This window comes from Dipodomys merriami, unplaced genomic scaffold (assembly GCF_024711535.1).
Source record: "Dipodomys merriami isolate MVZ:Mamm:240054 unplaced genomic scaffold, mDipMer1.0.p SCAF_150, whole genome shotgun sequence".
In the NCBI taxonomy this organism is placed as follows: domain Eukaryota; kingdom Metazoa; phylum Chordata; class Mammalia; order Rodentia; family Heteromyidae; genus Dipodomys; species Dipodomys merriami.
The window spans coordinates 1,676,273-1,694,500 of record NW_027202827.1 but is presented as its reverse complement, the minus strand read 5'-3'; the positions used below and the strand labels follow the sequence as shown (position 1 = coordinate 1,694,500).

Sequence of the window (18,228 nt, the reverse complement as noted above, 5' to 3'; positions counted from 1 at the left end):
TAAAGCAGGTCACCCTCTTGTGCCCAACTGGCATGGACAGAGTTCCCTGGGAAATGGGCTGCGTCATTTTGACTCCTCCCATTCTGCTTGCATCACACGATTCCAGCCACACCCCCATTGTTTCATGGTTCTTTCTGACCAATGGGATACAAGAATGGTGGCCACACCCACATTCCATGCCGACCAGTAGCACCATGATTCCCTCTGTTTGTTGACACCACTACCAGCAGTTGAGAAAGGTAGAGGTGGCTGAGTAAAATACTCGAGGCCTAGGAGGAAAGGGCTTCCTCAGGCCCATCATGTGCCTGCCTGAACTCTGGCCCCCTCCCCCCCTTCCCCATGGAGCAGCATTTCAAACCTGGTGCTGTGGGCTCAGACCCATGGTTTCCTCAGGCAATGGTGCAATGGTGTGCCATGAGCCAGCTTGCTGCCCTGACCTGGTCCTGGCTCCCCTGTCCTCTGCTCAGGGCCTGAGCGTGTGTCATGCCTCTGCCATTGCTGCTTGCCCCACCTGTAGCAGCTCCCAACAGCTTCTGCCAGCAACACATGTGAGTGGCTGCCACACATCCCTGCACCCTGCACCCCATATCACCTCCTCTCTGACCTGGACCCGCGCCTCCCCTGTGCCCCACAGTCTGGCCTACGCCATGCCACAAATGTGCCCCAGGGGTAGGGGTGGGTGTTGACCCGAGGATCTCACCCCCATCCCCAGAGGCTAGTGTCCCAGGAAACCAGGAGATATATGGTTGGGTGAGGAGTGGGCGCCACAGATCCCTTGGCCTGGAGTAGTGGGAGCCACACTGCCGCACATCTTCACCCCTCCTCTCCCTGGTGAAAACCTGGTGGCTTTAGTCAGAGGTAGGGAGGAGCATGTCTACACCTGCCGTCTGGGGTCTTTTTCTTTTTTTCTGGGGATTGGAGGTGTTGGATGCAGAATATAGACACCCTTCCTGTGTGAGCTCTTGTGTTCTGTGTTCGGTCAACGATTCCCCTGAAGACAGAGAAACACATAGAGAGAAACATAGAGAGACAGAGAGAGAGAGAGAGATAATCTTTTTCCTTGTACAGCCTGACTGTGCTCAGGTGAGTGATCAGTTGGCAAATTGCAGGTGCTGCATGGATGAGTCTTCTGTCACCAGTCTGGATGTGTGTGTGTGTGTGTGTGTGTGTGTGTGTGTGTGTGTGTGTGTGTGTGTGTGTAGAATTGGGTTGTAACAAGGAGGCAGAATGCTTTGGTAACTTCTACCTGCTATCTTTGAGGCAGGTATGGGCTTCACAGCTGAGGTCTGGGGGCCTGGAAAGGTGAGAGGCTTGAAGGGGACCCAGCACTGTTAAATTACAAGAACAAGGGAACTGTGTGCAATGGGGCTGGGTACTCCCTTGAGCCTGATTGGTGGCAGTGGGATATTTGGAGGACCTGGGAGTCTGGCCTGCAGGGGATGGCTTCCCAAGGGGACAGAGACCATGACCAACACTTAGTAAGGATACGAGTTCTGCTGGTATGGAGTGCAACATCATAGGTCAGACTCTGGGTCTTCTCATCATGATGTCTGATGGGCGAGGCCAACCCTATCTTAAATCTTGAGCTGTGATCTTCATATCTCAGCCTCCTGAGTATCTAGGATTATAGGCATGAGCCTCTGGCACTGGGATTCTGGTTCTTTTTGGTATTTTAGGGTTAGACCTAAAGACCTTAGGCTTGCCAGTCAGGTCTTCTACCATGCGAGTCAAGCATTTCTGTCTTGGGCATTTCTGAGATGGAGAAGTAATATATGCTCATGCTGGGCTGGATCATGGTCCTCCTATCTGTGACAGGCATGAGCCACCAGGCCCGGTCTTCTGTAGTTGGGATGGTAGACATGTAGCACCACACTCAGTCATTAGTTTAGATGGATTGTCCCAAACAAAGTCCACAGCAGCCGATTCTTGACCAGACGTGAAGCTCTGGGTTGGGCCTCAACCGTTGGACTTCAATCTCCTCATGGTACAGTTGAGGAAACAAAGGATTAATACAGAGGGATATCTGGAACAGGGACAGGCACAGAGGGAGGGGCCATCTGATCCTTTTCTTGGCAATTCTGTGACCATATGATAGGAAGATTCCCAGAAAGATCTCAGATGGTGTGTGTTATTAATGGTGAAACAGGTATAGGATTATGAAACAAAACATGGCTCTCTTTATTACCCTATCCCCATGCGTAACAGGATCCTTCATTTTGTTCACTTTTGAAGCTGGGGAAACTGAGGCACAGAGAAGCCAGGTGACCTACTAATGACTCCTAGCTGACAGGAAGCTCGGCCTGACTTCTCTGCCATGCTCCTTAGGACAATGGGCGCTATTCAGTCCACTTCTTGTGGTGGGAAGTCCACTTCTTTTCAGTCATGGGGCTTGAACTTTGGGCCTGGGGCAGCTCCCCAAGCTCCTCAGCTCAAAGCTAGTATTCTACCACTTGCGTCACAGCACCACTTCCAGGTTTCTGGTGGTTTTTGGAGATAAGAGTTTCACAGATGTTCCTGCCGGGCTGGCTATAAACCACCATCTTCATATCTCAGCCTCCATTGTACTTAGGATTATAGGCCTGAGCCACCGGCACCTGGCTTAAGTGTAATTCTGACCTACTTTCTTTCTCTTTCTCTCTCAGGAACTGATTCAATGGGTGCTGGAGGAGGTGGCCCAGCATCCCCATATGGTTGGAACCAAGGTGGCCCTCTCATTCTGGAGGTAGACTGTGGGTCAGGCTCTGTCTTGCTCACTCTGTTGTACCAGCTCCAAGAGGTAAATCCCTCTGTGCCCTGCCTACACTGTGACAGTAATCCATTGCCCAACTAGCCTTACTGGACTCAGTACTGTGTTCAATGTTCTTTTCTAGCAAAAATTTCTGGTTAAAATTATGATACATAGTTACAGAATGAAAATGTAATGCCATCTTAAGAAAGTCATTTCGGGTTCTGGGAATGTGGCTTCATGGTATGGTGATTGCCTAGCATGCATGAAACCCTGGGTTCAATTCCTCAGTACCACATAAATTGAAAAGAAAACACTGGAAGTGGTCCTGTGCCTCAAATGGTGGATGGTTAGCCTTGAGGAAAAAAAAAATCTGAGGAATAATTCCCAAGTGCTGAGTTTTAGCTCGAGGACTGCCAAAACAACAACAGCAACAACAACAACAACAGTCTAAGTGAGATTTGGAAACTCTTTTGGCAAGTCATCGCACCAAAAGGGCAGAGGCTAATTAACAGTTGTGACAGAAGAGAAGGAATAACTCCAGATGGAAAGAAAAAATGATAGTAACTAAGGTATAGCAGAAACCGTTCTAGGAAACCATTTTTGGATATTGAAGAACTAGTTATCAGCTAGGCTTATTCTTCATTGCCCTTTAACATTCAAAATCTCCTAGGCTAGTTCTTAATCTCTGTGTGATAAATGTACCTCCTTCTATGCTGTTCTTTCATACCTGATCTACTTTGCTTTCTAAAAATCTGTCTTTCTATATTTCTCTGTGAACATTTTCTGATACTAAATACACCTACAAAGATGAAAGAGGATGCTAATGTAAGAGTCCCATGGCTCATGGGTCATTAATGTAACAAAATGGGAAAGGAGGACATATTTATTGCTAACTCAATCATTCTGACAAGCTTCAATGTCACATCATTTGGTTCAGATTTACATTCTTTGTCTACATAGTGACATTAAGTGCACATAAATGCAAATATGAGCCGGGTGTTGGTGGTTCATGTCTGTAATCCTAGCTACTGAGGTGGTTGAGACCAGAGGATTGTGGTTCAAAGCCAGCCTGGTCAGGAAAGTCCATGAAACACTTACCTTCAATTAACTCCAGAAACTCGGAAGTGGTGCTGTAGCTAAAGAGGTAGAGTGCTCAATTTGTGCTGAAAAGCTGAGAGACAATGCCCAGGATCAATATTCAATAATCACAACCAACAAAAAATTACAAATATGGCTTTAAGTTTCCCTCAAAGGAATGATGAAGTCAATAGTAATCTTCCCAAATGATTTAGTAGTGCACCTACTTTTGCTGAGTTATTTATTATGGCTTCTTTGCTAAACATATTCTCTTTTTTAAAAATTGTCAAATAGTAACTTTATAATAAACTTCATCTAATATTTCTTGGTTCAAAAGAGAAGTACATACAGTTGAGGTCACTTAGATTTCTTACTGTCTTAGTTCAAAGCCAACCCAGGCAAGAGAGTCTGTCAAACACTTATCTGTAATTAAACACCAAAAAAGCCAGAAGTGGAGGTTTGGCTCAAGCAGCGGAGTATTGGTTTGGGCCACTTTGGAAAGAAAGACAACTGTTCAGGGAGAGGGGCCAGTCTCTAAGTTCAAGCCCCAGAACCAGCACAAACTAAATAAACAAGGAAACAAAACAAACCCTGGGTATTTCTTTGGGACTCTCCTTAAAATAGTGGTGGTCCGAAAATAGGCTGCTTTTGCTGATCATACTCACTGGATCCTGCTTTTTTGGAATCCTTATTGCTATGTAAAACTCAGGACTTGACTAAAGGAATTGATAACTGATTCCTGCAACAAGAGAATCATCTCAGGAGTGAAACATCCATCCATAAGACACTTCAAAACCTCCATATCTTTGCTTCTTTACAATAGAACATTTTTAAAATAAAGTGACTTCCTTTTGTTCTATACTGGCCTTCAAATGACATATTGTTTCCTTATACTCTCAACCAGAAGTTCACAGACAAGTTTTATATGAGTAAAGGACACACTCACAAAAGTCAGGGACAGAGTTTCCTTCCAGCCTAGGATCCTTTTCTTATATAGTAAAAAGGAAAGCAATAGTTAACTTGAACTTTGTCATTTCACTATATTCAATTCCTCTCCTAGGATCAGTTTCCACATCCAGTAACAGTTACTTCCACTTACTTCCAGTAACAATCTATGGTTCTGCTCCAGAAATAAATGAATGTTTTCTGGCTTCATTGAAATAGCACAAGGATACTTTTGGCCATGAGGTAACATGTGTTTCAGAGACAACTTAGTAAAGAGAAATGAAATTTAAATTGCTTATAAATACATTATCCATGAGAACATTTTGTTCAAACTTCCTATGTGTTCTGTCAATTAAGGTGAATTTTAAATGGGAAGAAGGTTCTCAGATCATTTTTGTGAGTCTATGTGCTGTACATTAATTTCCCAAGTGTACATGAGTTAAGAGTAAGAGAAACAATAGCAACTATAGGAGAAAAAGAAGTTCTGTGTTTATGTACAAGTGTTCAATAAAATATAGAAGACTCAACAAATAAGAAAACATTGAAAAATAAAGCCAAATCCAATATGTAGATTTATGGGAATAATATAGAGAAAGCATTACTCCTATGTGGAACATGAAGCATGAGGCCACTGCCTTTCTAAATTATGCTTGCTAATCACGTAAATGTGCAAAAAGGAGAATGGAAGAATGATTCTGTTTCCAATGCAAGTCAGATATAGGAGAGTAGATGTAACTGGAGAAAAAGAATCCATCTTGAGAGAACAGGAATTATACCAGCAATGAACCTGGTGGCTAAGATCACATTTCTTATTCTTTCCTTTTCTTATATTCTTTTTGTTGTTGTTTTTGTTGTTTGTGGCCCTTGAAACATAGGACAGGTTGCTGTCCCTCAGCTCTTCAGCTCAAGGCTAGTGCTCTTCCACTTGAGCCACAGTGCCACTTCCAATTTTCTAGTAATTATTGGAGAAAAGATTCTCCAGGACTTTCCTACCCGTGCTGGCTTTAAACCCCAATCCTCAGATTTCACAACAACTTGGTTTAGGATCACATTTCTAACAGTGTACACTCAGGATATGTAATGTATATGTTCATCTATCTTTATATGAATTCTTGAGTTAAAAATCTGGGCTACACGTTAGACTTTACACTCACAAAAGTGTTTGAAGTTTAAAAGTTGATACTCCTGGAAAAATAAAACCTAAGAATGTAAAGGAGTCTGGGAAGTTCAATTTGCATTTAGCTTGGACAGCATAGGCTTTGAGACACTACCTATAATTAATCAGCCAAAAGCTGGAATACCAGTCAAGAGCAACATTGCTGAATAAGAGCTTTAGGTTTTTGCATACATACATTCGAACATACACATACACACAGAGGCACTTATAGGTGCACACAAAAAGACACAAATGAAACAACTCTTAGAATATGTAGAAAAGTTAGAAAACAATAGAAAATAAGTCCTGAGTAAGATTAGAATCAAATGATAATTTTAAATATTAGAAAGCCTTCAAGTGATCTTTCCCCCAGAATTTGAGAATATTACATAGGTAGGGACAGAGATAGTAAGAGAGTTAAGTAATCATTATTATTATAAGATCCATGGTAGAATGAGTCAGGGAACCCTGCAGGTGCATCTGAAAATGTTCATATCCTGTGTCAAATGTTAAAACATCTTTGAAAATAGTACATAAACAGTCTGAGCATTCAGTCTAGTGGATAAGATCATAGGAGAAGTTCAGAATTGCTAGTCTGTTTCTAGATTAAATAAACAAACTATGGCAGGGCAAAGTGCTACAAGCTTGGAATTATAGCACTCAAACAGGAGAATAGAGAGTGGAATTACATAACGATACCTTCCCTGGACCAGGTAGAATAATTTTGTCTCAGTAAAACAAACCAAACAACAAAAATGGAATACACAGTTGGAAGTTTGGGCTAATTTTGTCATTATGATTTGAGAAGTCAAGTTTCCTATTGAATGCAACTCATATATATCCTCACTTGTGTTTTAAATGCTCTCATCATTACAGAACATTCCTAGATGAAAAATAGCTCATGATTCCCATCCAAAAATTTGCAAAAGTAAGTAAGCCTCATTCTGTTGGATTCCAAATTAATGTTGAAGTATTACAAAAGCTTAAATCTGGAGAAATAGCAAAGTTCATCTAATGTAGGACTTTGTAGACCTTGTTAAATTAGAATTTAGATTTAAAATATATTTTTTGGTTTTGTTTGTAATTTCATATTCTATAGTATACTACAAAATTATTTTTAAGTAGAGGGATTAATTGAAAAATTCACAAATGATTCTGGCATTCTATTTGTCTAGATATTCTTTCAAGAGAGTTATAATTAGAACATAGTTAATAGATAATTCCCACAGTTCATGTACACTATGTTAATGTGAATAATCTAGACAGAGTTGCCAAAAAATGGATGACATTAATTTATACATTTAGAAAAACCAATTTTTAAAGGATTTGGTTTAATATGGTATGAAGAGAGTAATTGTGTGACATCTTCTTTCTTCTACCTATATGTAACACAGGAAGTCATTTCCTTATTTACGTGCCTCTGTATACATGGAGAAAAATGCTAGGTTTGGGGTTTGTTTTCAATTTTGTTTTTGTTTTATTGGTTCATCCTAGAGCTTGAACTTTTGGCCTGGACAGTGTCTCTGAGCCTGTTGATGCTCAAGTCTCGTGCCCTACCACTTCAACCTCAGTGCCACTTGAGTCTGGCTTTTGTGGAGAATTTTTTTGGAGATAAGATTCTAAGAAATCTTCCTGCCTGGGTGGGCTTTGAAACATATTTTTTTTTATCTTAGCATCCTGAATATCTATGATAGTTAAAAAAGTATAAATATAAAAAATATTTGCAAGTGTTCTGATCTCAAGAATACTAGCGGAGGAAAAATGATGCAGCTCAATGTATTGTAGTGTTCTTTTCAGAATAAGGAGGGCGTCACATTAGCAGAGGTGTAGTATTTTTTCAAAATAGAGATAAGGTATTCATGATGTGAATTAAGGAATTTTAAGGTGCCCCTTAAAAGTTGGAAACTGTTGGGCTAGGATGACTTTATGGCATAAATCTTGGGATTGATGGTCATAGAAATAATAGCTTAATCTGATAAACAATAGCTTACTCTTGAAGAATTAATTATTACATATGCTTCATAGTTTTATCCTCTACCAGAATGTGGCTATTTTTCTGTTGACTTCTCAGTCTGTAACACCCCATTGGAAACTACAGCTATTGCAGAATTATATAACATGCAAACAGGTACTGTTTGGAATCTCTCAGAAATGTTAAGAATTTAAAAATGAGTAGTTATTAGTCATAGGAATTTTGAAGAACACATATATTCTGTCCTCTTAACAACTTACTTACTTTTAAAAGTTATGGGTTTCCATAGCATTAAACAGTTTTCTGTTTTAGAATGAGAAAGTACTAAATTTATTCTTTTTTGAAAATTTTGGCAAGTATATTGTGAAAATATTGTCTAGTTGGATAACATTCAAGTTGATCACCCTCTGATAAATAAGGGGTAATTAATTCAAATTAGATGCCAAATAGTATTGATTTTTAAAATATTACTACATAAAGAATATTATTTCCTGTGCCAATACAGTGAAATTATATTTTATGCAGCTTATTTTTCAATTTTATTATCAAAGTGATGTACAGTGGGGTTACAGTAATTGTTAGGTATTAAATCATAACTTTTCAAATTTGTTAACCTTCTCTCATTTTCTCATAGTTTTCCTTCATCCCTTCATCCCTCACAAGTTGTAATGTACATTTCCAATATATTGTCTTGTGAGTATTGCTATTGCATTGGTTTGCCTTTTGTCCTTTGTCTCACCATTATGCTTTTCCTCTTCCCTTCGCTAATTAAGGTAAATGTTTATACAATACAAAATGATATACCGGAAGGATAAACCATAGGGGGAAAACCCAAAGAAAACAGAAATCACATAGTTCATCAAAAACAACAACCACAAATGAAAAAATCTGGTTCCATATCTTGGAATTAATTTTGCTTAGCATCAGCTAATATGGTTATATATATGCATAACAAAGCCACTGGAATATAATAGCTGCATGGATAATATTTCATGAAAATAACATGTTAACTTTTTGATGGTAATGGTGGAATTAGGATTGGTGAATTCACGGTTCTGATAAAGGATTTTCAAGATTTTTAAAGTTATGACAGGTAAATTTTAATTGTTCAAAATTTTAACAACTTAGCCTATTACAAAAATTTAAATTGCCTGGAAGAATAGTTTTCATGCAAAGAAATCCAATGAGACTTAGTAGAGAGGGAACAATGTGGATGAAGATGGCTCTTTTTCACACTAAACAAACAAACCTGTAAATCCTGTAGGGTCCCTTGGAATTATCCTTACCCAGGAAATATATTTTCACTGTTTGACACAAGGTTGTATTGGAATTTAAATTCAAAGTTCTTAAAAAATAAGGCATCAAAATTTGTGAATTTACCTTTAATTACCAAAGAGCAATTCTCTGAAAAAGATAATTTGAGTCAAACAATTTAGGGAGAAAGTGCCCTTCACAATGAAAGAAGGTGTTGGGATTACACATTTTTGTTTATAACACTTTCCACAATGTCTTTGGATGTGAAGCAATGAAACACAGAAAAAAATCTGATTGGATACTTCAAACCAATGATTTCACATTTCTAAATGGCTCACAAAAGTAATATCCTTATTAATATGAGATAGTGAATACTTCTGTTATTACATATGCCAAAAAGTTCAGAAAAGAATTGAGCAAATGGAAAAGTTAATAAAAAAAGTTTTGTTAGAAGACTTAGCTAAGCATATTGTATTCAGCAGTGAAGGGAGGCCAAAACTTTTTGATATAAATTGTGTTAGTATTTTTACTCCCTAAAGTGAGTTTACAGAGCCTATTTGGCTCACTACAATGCAGAACTGATTGAATGAAGACATGAAAATAAATTCCACGTCCAAATGAGGCAATTTAAAGAGTTTTAAAAGAGAAATAATGAAGATTTAACAGTGGTGGAGCCCATATAGTCCTTCAGCTTCACTAGACATGAAGCCAAGAAGCTGTGATTAATTGGAACTCCGGCAAGAGCTAAAAGGAGGACATAGAAATAGGACATAAAAGCATTGTCCTTTTGTAACAGACACTGTCTTCCAAGGTATGGGTCATTTAACTCTATTGTCCTCCAGACATCTTGGTGAACAAATTCAAGACCAAGAGAAAAATAATCTATTGAAATAATTTTGCCTAGAATAACTTCACTGTTCCTGATATGGTATCTAAGGAGAATCTTAAGAGAGAAGATAAAAGTGCAGTGTTTTTTGTTTCCTATAAGCATCTTGTTAGGAAAATATATTTTTGAGCTTAGACAATTCTGATTGAACCAACAAGTGATGGAGTACTTATTTTTGTGGGCACTTTAGACACAAGAAGTCTTTTAAGGTAAAAGAAAAAAAATAGCTGAATATTTGTGATCACAGCTTCTAGGGCTGTATTCTGGAGACAAAGTTTTACATTAGATTTCTCCTCATTAACATAAATGTTGTTTCATGGCAACCAAATGCAAGAGGGATATTTAATGGACTCATTAAATATCAATGGCCAATTAAACAGCATGAAAGAAGAAAATGGCAAATAATATTTAATGAATTACTTTGCCAGAAGAAAGAAGGAAAAATATAATTCAAAATCAATTGACTTAAAAGTATGAAGAAAGAGTAGTGAAGAGATATTAGAAAAAATATAGAGTATTGTTTTCTCTCCAGCGGAGTAATGGGTTCATGATCTTGTTTCTTCCACACTAACCTCACAAGCTACCAAATGTGTCTCAGAACTGGATTATCCAGTTCAGACAGAAAACTCGTAGAAGAAAGATACTATTTGCAGCAGATGTAGGTGATTTATAACCTTAGACAATCTATTTAATTCTGTTGAAAATTCTCCCCTATCCCAAACTTCTCTCTTTGAACAGTTTTGTTTGCTTTTCCCAAGACTGCCCTTCATTAATTGATTAAAATTTTGAGAGGTCATATTCATACTCTCTGGAGATTGCTGTTTGGTTGTGATTTTTCTGTTTTTTGTTTCTTGTGTTTTTTAACTGAATTTTAAAAGGTTGTGCAATTGTTTTACAATTAAATATATCCATCTAATTGTCCAACGCTCCTAGATCTGAGTCACTCCTTCCATCATTCTCAACCAACCCATTCTCCAAGATTTATTTCCAATTTTCCACTTCCTTTATCATGTGTGTACATTGAATATTCTAGCTGTACTTGCCCCTTGTTCATTTTTCATTCATTCTATGTCTTTACTATAATTCTTCTCTGGTTTCAACTTCCTGATAGTCATTGTGTTAAACTGTCTATTAATACTTTGAATGGTTTATATGCATTCCATGGACTTTCAATCCTGCATATTCTTGAACTGATGTCAGCTTATATTTCCATAATTGATTCATCTGCAGCAACAATTTGCTGGAGACTGGGGAGGTGAAGCACCTAAACAAGACTTTATTCTCATCCATTTGGAAGATTAATCTTTAGACAAAAAGAAAGTTAAAAAAATGGCTTAGAATGTATTCCTAACTACGAATTTTTATAAATGGCTTTGTACAATGGTGTGATTCTTTTATTTTACATGGAATAATATTTTCTACTGCCTATAAGTTTTGGAAAAAGAAGAAAATTAAAATTTATTCCAAAAGAGGAATATGATAAAAATAGAAGACAGATATTATGTTTGTCATATCTCTGATGAATACCCATATTCAAGACTTAAAGTCATATTTCTTACTATATTAGACAGAAGGAAAACATAAAATAACATATGATAAGGCAACTATTTGTGACTTTTTAAAGTGTACCTTATTAAATGATGAAATTTATTAGCTCACGTTTGGGTTTGAAATTTAGGAGGCTAACCTATTTAACACATTTCTGGAAGGCCCTTACTGAAAAACACAAATTGTGGGTGGTACTATTTCTACACTTTAATGAATGGTTGAACGTGTTTGGCATTAGTGCTGTGTAAATAATTCAACTCTATTGTAACTTGCTCCCTACACTTAAAAAACTTGTAATGTCACTAAGTATCATCAACTTGTAAAATGTCATTTTGACGAATGTGATTTTAAAAAGTTTATTTGAAAAGGAATACACTTTCAGAAGATTAAATGTAGATTATCATTGGTTTGAGAGTGACATTTTTATACCACAGAACCATGTTGTACTGAAGTCCCAGTGTTTTGAAGCACCCCTTAGTGCTTCAAATATTTTTCTGAATTACATTTGACTTCTAAGTCAAGTTTTCCGGGCTTTGGTAGACCAATTATGGATCTATCCTTCAAGGAACTATTTTTTGGCCCACTTATGTTGGAATAAAATCTTTCATTAATCATAGGGGAGGGGTATTAAAAATAATCTTTTGACACTTTGTGAACTTGTTCACTCATATGGGCTGGTCATCTATAAGTTGCATGTTTTAATTACTGTACTTTCTCTCAAATTTTATTTCATTCTTCATTTTAAGTTGCCTTGCATTCCACAATTGCTTACTGCTAATTCCTGCATCTCAAGGAATTGGGGCCCTGAAATATAGGAAATGAGAAATTGAGATTGGTCTTCAATTACTATGTGCTGACATGTTGCATGGGCCTTGGTGAGAAGTCTTGCCCCTGTTATTTGATGATGCAGATAACTGGGACCTGGGATCCTAGGATCCATGGGGACTGCAGAAGAATAATGTTTTTTTAGACATCTTAGCAAAATTTGGGTATAATCAATAGGAATGCTTCCAAAATATGGAGAAAAACAGTTTGGGACAAGAGAGTTAAAACAATAAACAGAGCAGCAGAGTAAAATGCATTATAGATTAGAGGGAAACATTTTTTTTTTTTTTACCATGTGGATTCAGAAGACCAAGAAAAGTTAAAATGTATCACAAGTTTATACTAAAGACATTGCATTGATACTTTTTATATTCTAATATATATTTTAAACCTAATTATTTATATTCCAATTCTATTTACTAGAATAAATAAATATCAATTTATTTGCCAAAATATCAACTAATTCTAGTAAGTTTTACTGTGTGAAATATAAAATCAGCACATATAAATATAAAATACATAATTATATATAATATAATTAAAAGGCACAGGTTTGCATTGTTCTGTTGTAGTTACTGTATCAAAGGCAACTCTGTTTTAAAGTATTATTCCATTATTTCTACCTTAGTGTTTGATAAAGTTAGACCTAAAGCTTTATCGTTTGTAGATTTACAGCATGGAGGCAAGAGGAAACACTGTGATTAAAACAGTATCAATTTAATGCCTAATAACAAGGAGAAACATATGGACTTCTCTTGCAACTATGAAAATATTTGGTGATAAAAAGGCAGTAGTGTAAGTTCCTGCCTGGTTGGATGGTAGACAGGCCAGGACATTAAGTAATCATGCATAAGAACAATTTTTTCACCTTCTTGGCTTTAGCTACTTTTGAAATGGAAGGTATATTAAACAATTATATTTTGATAAAATACCTTCTAGTCTGAACAGTTCTGTTTGAACTGTTCATCTCTCTATGATCCCTTGTAACCAAGATTAGTTTTGTTCTAGTAAGACAATCTATGCTGTCAGGGTATGATTTTCTGGTTGGTCTGTTCCCACATGGAAGAAGGGTAAAGGCTCAGGTAGACATTTGTGCCAGTAACACCTCATTTGGGAAAATATCAGCTGAAGAAGTTTAGAAGTAGCTCTTAAGCAACGCTTACTTTGAATCCATTAGGTCCACATAGCTAACACAGTTGGATAAATAAGTACTTGAAAAAGCCATCACCTTTGGACCTATCTATAAATAATTGAGAGTATGATCAAATTCCAAATAAAAAGACTTAAGATAGTCATTGACAAAAAATTTGCAAATGTGAGCAATCGATTGATCAATATAATTATTTCTACTATTCACAGAATTTTAGGGAAATAAGATCGATAGCATTGTTAGGAACATTACTGTTTCCTTGTTACAAGTAGGCACCCAAGCCTATATAGGCTTGTATAAAGATTGCATCATTAACTACTTAAATTTAGAGGATACTACATGCTTCAGCAGCATGAATACTCAAATTACAATGCAGAGATTAACATGGCACTTGCACAAGGATAATATGAAAATCTGAGAAGTATTCCATATGTTTCATTCTTCAGATGCAAGAAATGAAAAACAGTTATTAAAAAGTTGATTATAAAATTACAACTGTAACAATACACGTAATTCATATAATTAAATTTAGGTTGACATCAGTGTATTAAATATTCACCTCAGAAAGGCGTTTACAAAGCATAAACTTTACAAAACTTTTCAAATTAGACAACATTGTCATTTTATCCCAAAGAAAAATAATATTAAGACCTAGAAAAAAAAGAATCAAACTGTTTCTATATGGAATGCAATCAGAAAGGACACATTAATGAACCTAAATATTATAAAATAATGTAGAATTCAAAGTATATCTAGGAGAAAATAAAATAAATTATGAACATTATGCAAACATAGAATATAGAATATTTTAAAATATACTTTTTCAGACAAGCACCAGAAATATTTTAGTTTCTGTACTACTCATTTCAACAGGTAAGTTAAAATTGTTTCTGATTAAAAAATCACAAACTCTGGAGAAATCATTATACATGTATACAAAAACTATTAAATACATTTTGACATCCAATGCAGGCAATTCACTTGGAAGAATTCCGCAGAATCCATGAATTTTTACAGTAAAATATTGGTGTTGCCGGCACATGTGGCTTATGCCTATAATGCTAGCTACACAAGAGGCTGAGATCTGAGGATCATGGTTCCTAGGCAGCCTGGGAAGGAAAGTCTGTGGTACTTTTATCTCCAATAAACCACTAGAAAACTGGAAGTGGAGCTGAGGCTCAAGTAGTAGAGCGCTCACCTTGAGCTGAAGAGCACAGAGATAGCTCCCAGGCCCAGAGTTCAAGCCCCATGACAGACCAAAATAAAATATATTGCTCTTATTTGGATTGTGAAAATATTTTGTAGGGACACAAAAGATCGACTTGCATTTTTGAAATTTAAGAAACTTAACCCGACCATTAGGACATAGGTGAACAATTTGTACAGCCTTCCACAACTTCATAGAGGTAGTGATACATACTTATCATTTTGGCAATATCAAATGCAATTTTTTCTATGTTGTTCTCCAGGCCTGGTTTTATATAATGGTTCAACAGAAGGAGATTCAGCGTATCTTTGCTAGCTCAATTCTCACCAGCAATATGTAAGGGGGACAAGAGGCCTTTAGTTGGGCATTGGTATCTGCATCATGATGAAGTAATAAAGAAGTCATTCTGGTATTATTCCACGTATATGCACTGTGCAGGGGTGTCCAGTCATCTACAGTTATTACATGTGCCGCTTGAGACACCAACTCACTGACAATGTCTAATTGTCCACTGTACGCTTCTTAATGAAGAGGGGTATACTCATCGTCATCCCTACTATTCACATGAGTGGCCTTGTGGGAAAGAAGTCTCCGCACTGTAGTAAGCCGAATATTTTTGGCAGCCCAATGAAGAAATTTGCTTGGATCCTTCTCCATTTTTTTTCTTGCAATTGATATCATTCCTTATTTTTTCATCTTGTTCTTCATATTCCTAAGAATTGCCTAACCAGAAACTTTGAGTGCCAGTGGGAATGAGGTGTCCATGTATTTTCCTAATAGTTCACATTGGTTGAACTGGTCAAAAATATCCAGTGAATTTTCTGCAACTGTTTATTCACCATGATTTATATTCTCTTTTTCCAATTTTACTATTCGAAATTATTCTAACTGGAGAGTAGGGAATTGATGGAGAGCAGAGGAAAGATATTCCTCCATATTCAAATGTACACACTGAAAATGAGGACCAGTGATGTCTCCATGTGCAGCTTATTCTAGGCATGAGAAACTAGGAAATAATGCCTTCCATATAAATGATTTGGGAAATGGCAGAGCAAAAAGTGAAATGATACAACAAAAAATATAAAAGCAAAATAAATTAGGATAATTATGGAGCAATCGTGTTATATATGAGAACCATGAAAGGGAGAGAGAAAGAAAGAGAAAGATGTGTAATGACGTAGCTAGCCACATAATCCATGCCTCTGATCAATTTGTAGAGCAAACAAAATTTTATTTTTTAAAAGAGATGGAAATCGAATTTATGTATTTACTTGAAGTTAGTAAATACATTTTTAGTAGCCTACATAAAGAGACATAATTTTACCAAACTACAGACAGTAAAATAAATCCTTGATAGTTCTAGTAACAGATCTGACTGAAATCAGTTGAATCATACTTTTCTTGTACAATGAAGGAATAAGAGGGTAGTAAAGCAGCTAGAGAAGGCAGGGAGATTGTATGTGTGACAAAACTTTGTGGAAATTGGTATTGAGGATTTCTTACTGGTGATCCACTTGCACTGGAAGCATGATTCTGAAGTATTGCTTGCCGATTCTGAACTATTGATTTGATTATTATATTCTCCAAGAAGAAAATGAGAATTGATAATGAAGGACTACTAATACATTTTGACCTTCTCACTAAGCACTTTCAATCATCAAAATCACATGAAGACAATAGACAGGCCTACTTTTTAGATGAAAGCAAGTGTCTTTTAAAAAAAGGAATATTTGTAGTCATGCAAAGGACTTCTATTTTACCAATGCCTCATACATTTTTCTAATGTTGGGTAACAATAAATAATGGATCTATTAGAAAGCTCTTAAAGCTCATATGTTAAATAGTGAGTTCTCTTACACTATAATATGGTATTTTTTGTGTATGGTCTTAAGAATAATTTACATTACTAACTTGAATTTCTGACAGGACAGTATCATCACTGTACATCTTGCTTCTATACTCTCAGCTTTAAATTACTATTTAAGTATGTGCATTAGATAACTATAGAGGAAAAAGTAGAAGTCACACTGATGGCTTATGTCTTTAGTAGTAGTTAATCAAAAAGATGAAATCTGAGGATTGTGGTTTGAAAGCAGACCAAGAAAAAAAATGTCCATTAGATTCTGATTTGAACGTAACCAGCAAAAGCTAGAAATGGAGCTGTGGTACAAGCAGTAAAATGCTAGCCTTGAGAAAACTGAAATAAAAAATAAATTCTGGGACAAAGCCAGGCCCTGAGTTAAAGCCCTAGTATTAGCACCAAACGAATTAATAAGGTAATCAATTAATTAAAAATAAATTAAGTGGTCACATTTGGAGAGGCATGTAAAATGTAACAAGGGTGGTGATGGTTCATGTATTATTTTGTAATAAGGCATATTATCATTTGTCCTAATCACTAATATATTATTTGAACTTTTTTGTACAATAAACCCTGAATTTAGCATGCATGTATATGTGTGTGTACATGTGCAAACATGTGTATACATGTATATGTGTGCGTGTGCTGTTGCAATGTTGCTTGCCAATCTGGACAGGGTGAGGCTGAACAGAGCTAACTGTGTTGCAATGTTTTATTTATGAATGTTCTGTCATGTCATTTCAGTGGAACCACCCTTCTGTACATATTATTTGTCTACTAAAAAAGTCATCATAATCAAAGCATTTACAGCATTAAGTTAGATAAAGAGACCGCTTTCAGCTCTTATTGTATGTGAGGTAAGAAGATACAGACATAATTATGTAGTAAGTTATTGCTGTAAGATGATTGTCAGTACAAAATTTGACCTCTTAAATTGGTTATACTTTTAAGATACACTCATGGAGTGATTTGGACAGACTTGACCAAACAGGTATTACTCTCTGGTTATTCCTGTGAAACACAAGTTGGATAAACTCTTTCCGGATTTCGGTAGAAAATCACTTTCTTTGCAAGACCATATCTATTCGCACTAAGAGTTAATCAAACCCATATTAAGTTTGAATATCCCATCTTATTGACAAAATAAGTATTGTCGATATGCTTGTTAGATATTCCTTCCAAAAACGAACAAACAAAATGCATGTGTAATGTCCAGATTGTGTATGCATTTGAAGGTGTTTTGTACATGCACAGGGATCTTTACCAATGGCTCTTTTGTGGGAGTAACTACGGCAACTTTAACAAATAAGGCTTTTTGAATATCTTTTCCAATATACATAACATCCCAGAGGAAGTCTTGCAATTTCTGAAAGTCCTTTGAATATTTTAGTATTATTTCAGTTCATTGACTATAGAGCTAAAATTTCTGAAATAAATATTGTTAAGATCTGAAAATGTAAGTGGGCATATAGGCTTTTTTATGCATCATTTTATGAAAGCCCAGTTTTTATGAAAGTAAATGGAATAGAATAAAGAATGTAAGTGAATTGGGTAAGCTAATTATTAGTATAAGTTTGTTTTCTATTAACAGTCCATTGAATGTACATGATGCTGTTAAA

General features: G+C 36.2%; 1 long non-coding RNA gene and 1 pseudogene across 1 annotated transcript; both read left to right on the top strand.

Annotated features, from left to right (window-relative positions):
- Nucleotides 1-443: 443 nt before the first annotated feature.
- On the top strand, nucleotides 444-6,845 carry LOC138827090 (uncharacterized). The gene is made up of 3 exons (XR_011371955.1): nucleotides 444-548; nucleotides 2,643-2,776; nucleotides 6,783-6,845. It is a non-coding gene; the product is annotated as an uncharacterized lncRNA (long non-coding RNA).
- A 7,035-nt stretch (nucleotides 6,846-13,880) lies between these two features.
- On the top strand, nucleotides 13,881-13,977 carry LOC138827114 (U6 spliceosomal RNA; annotated as a pseudogene).
- The last annotated feature ends 4,251 nt before the right edge of the window (nucleotides 13,978-18,228 follow it).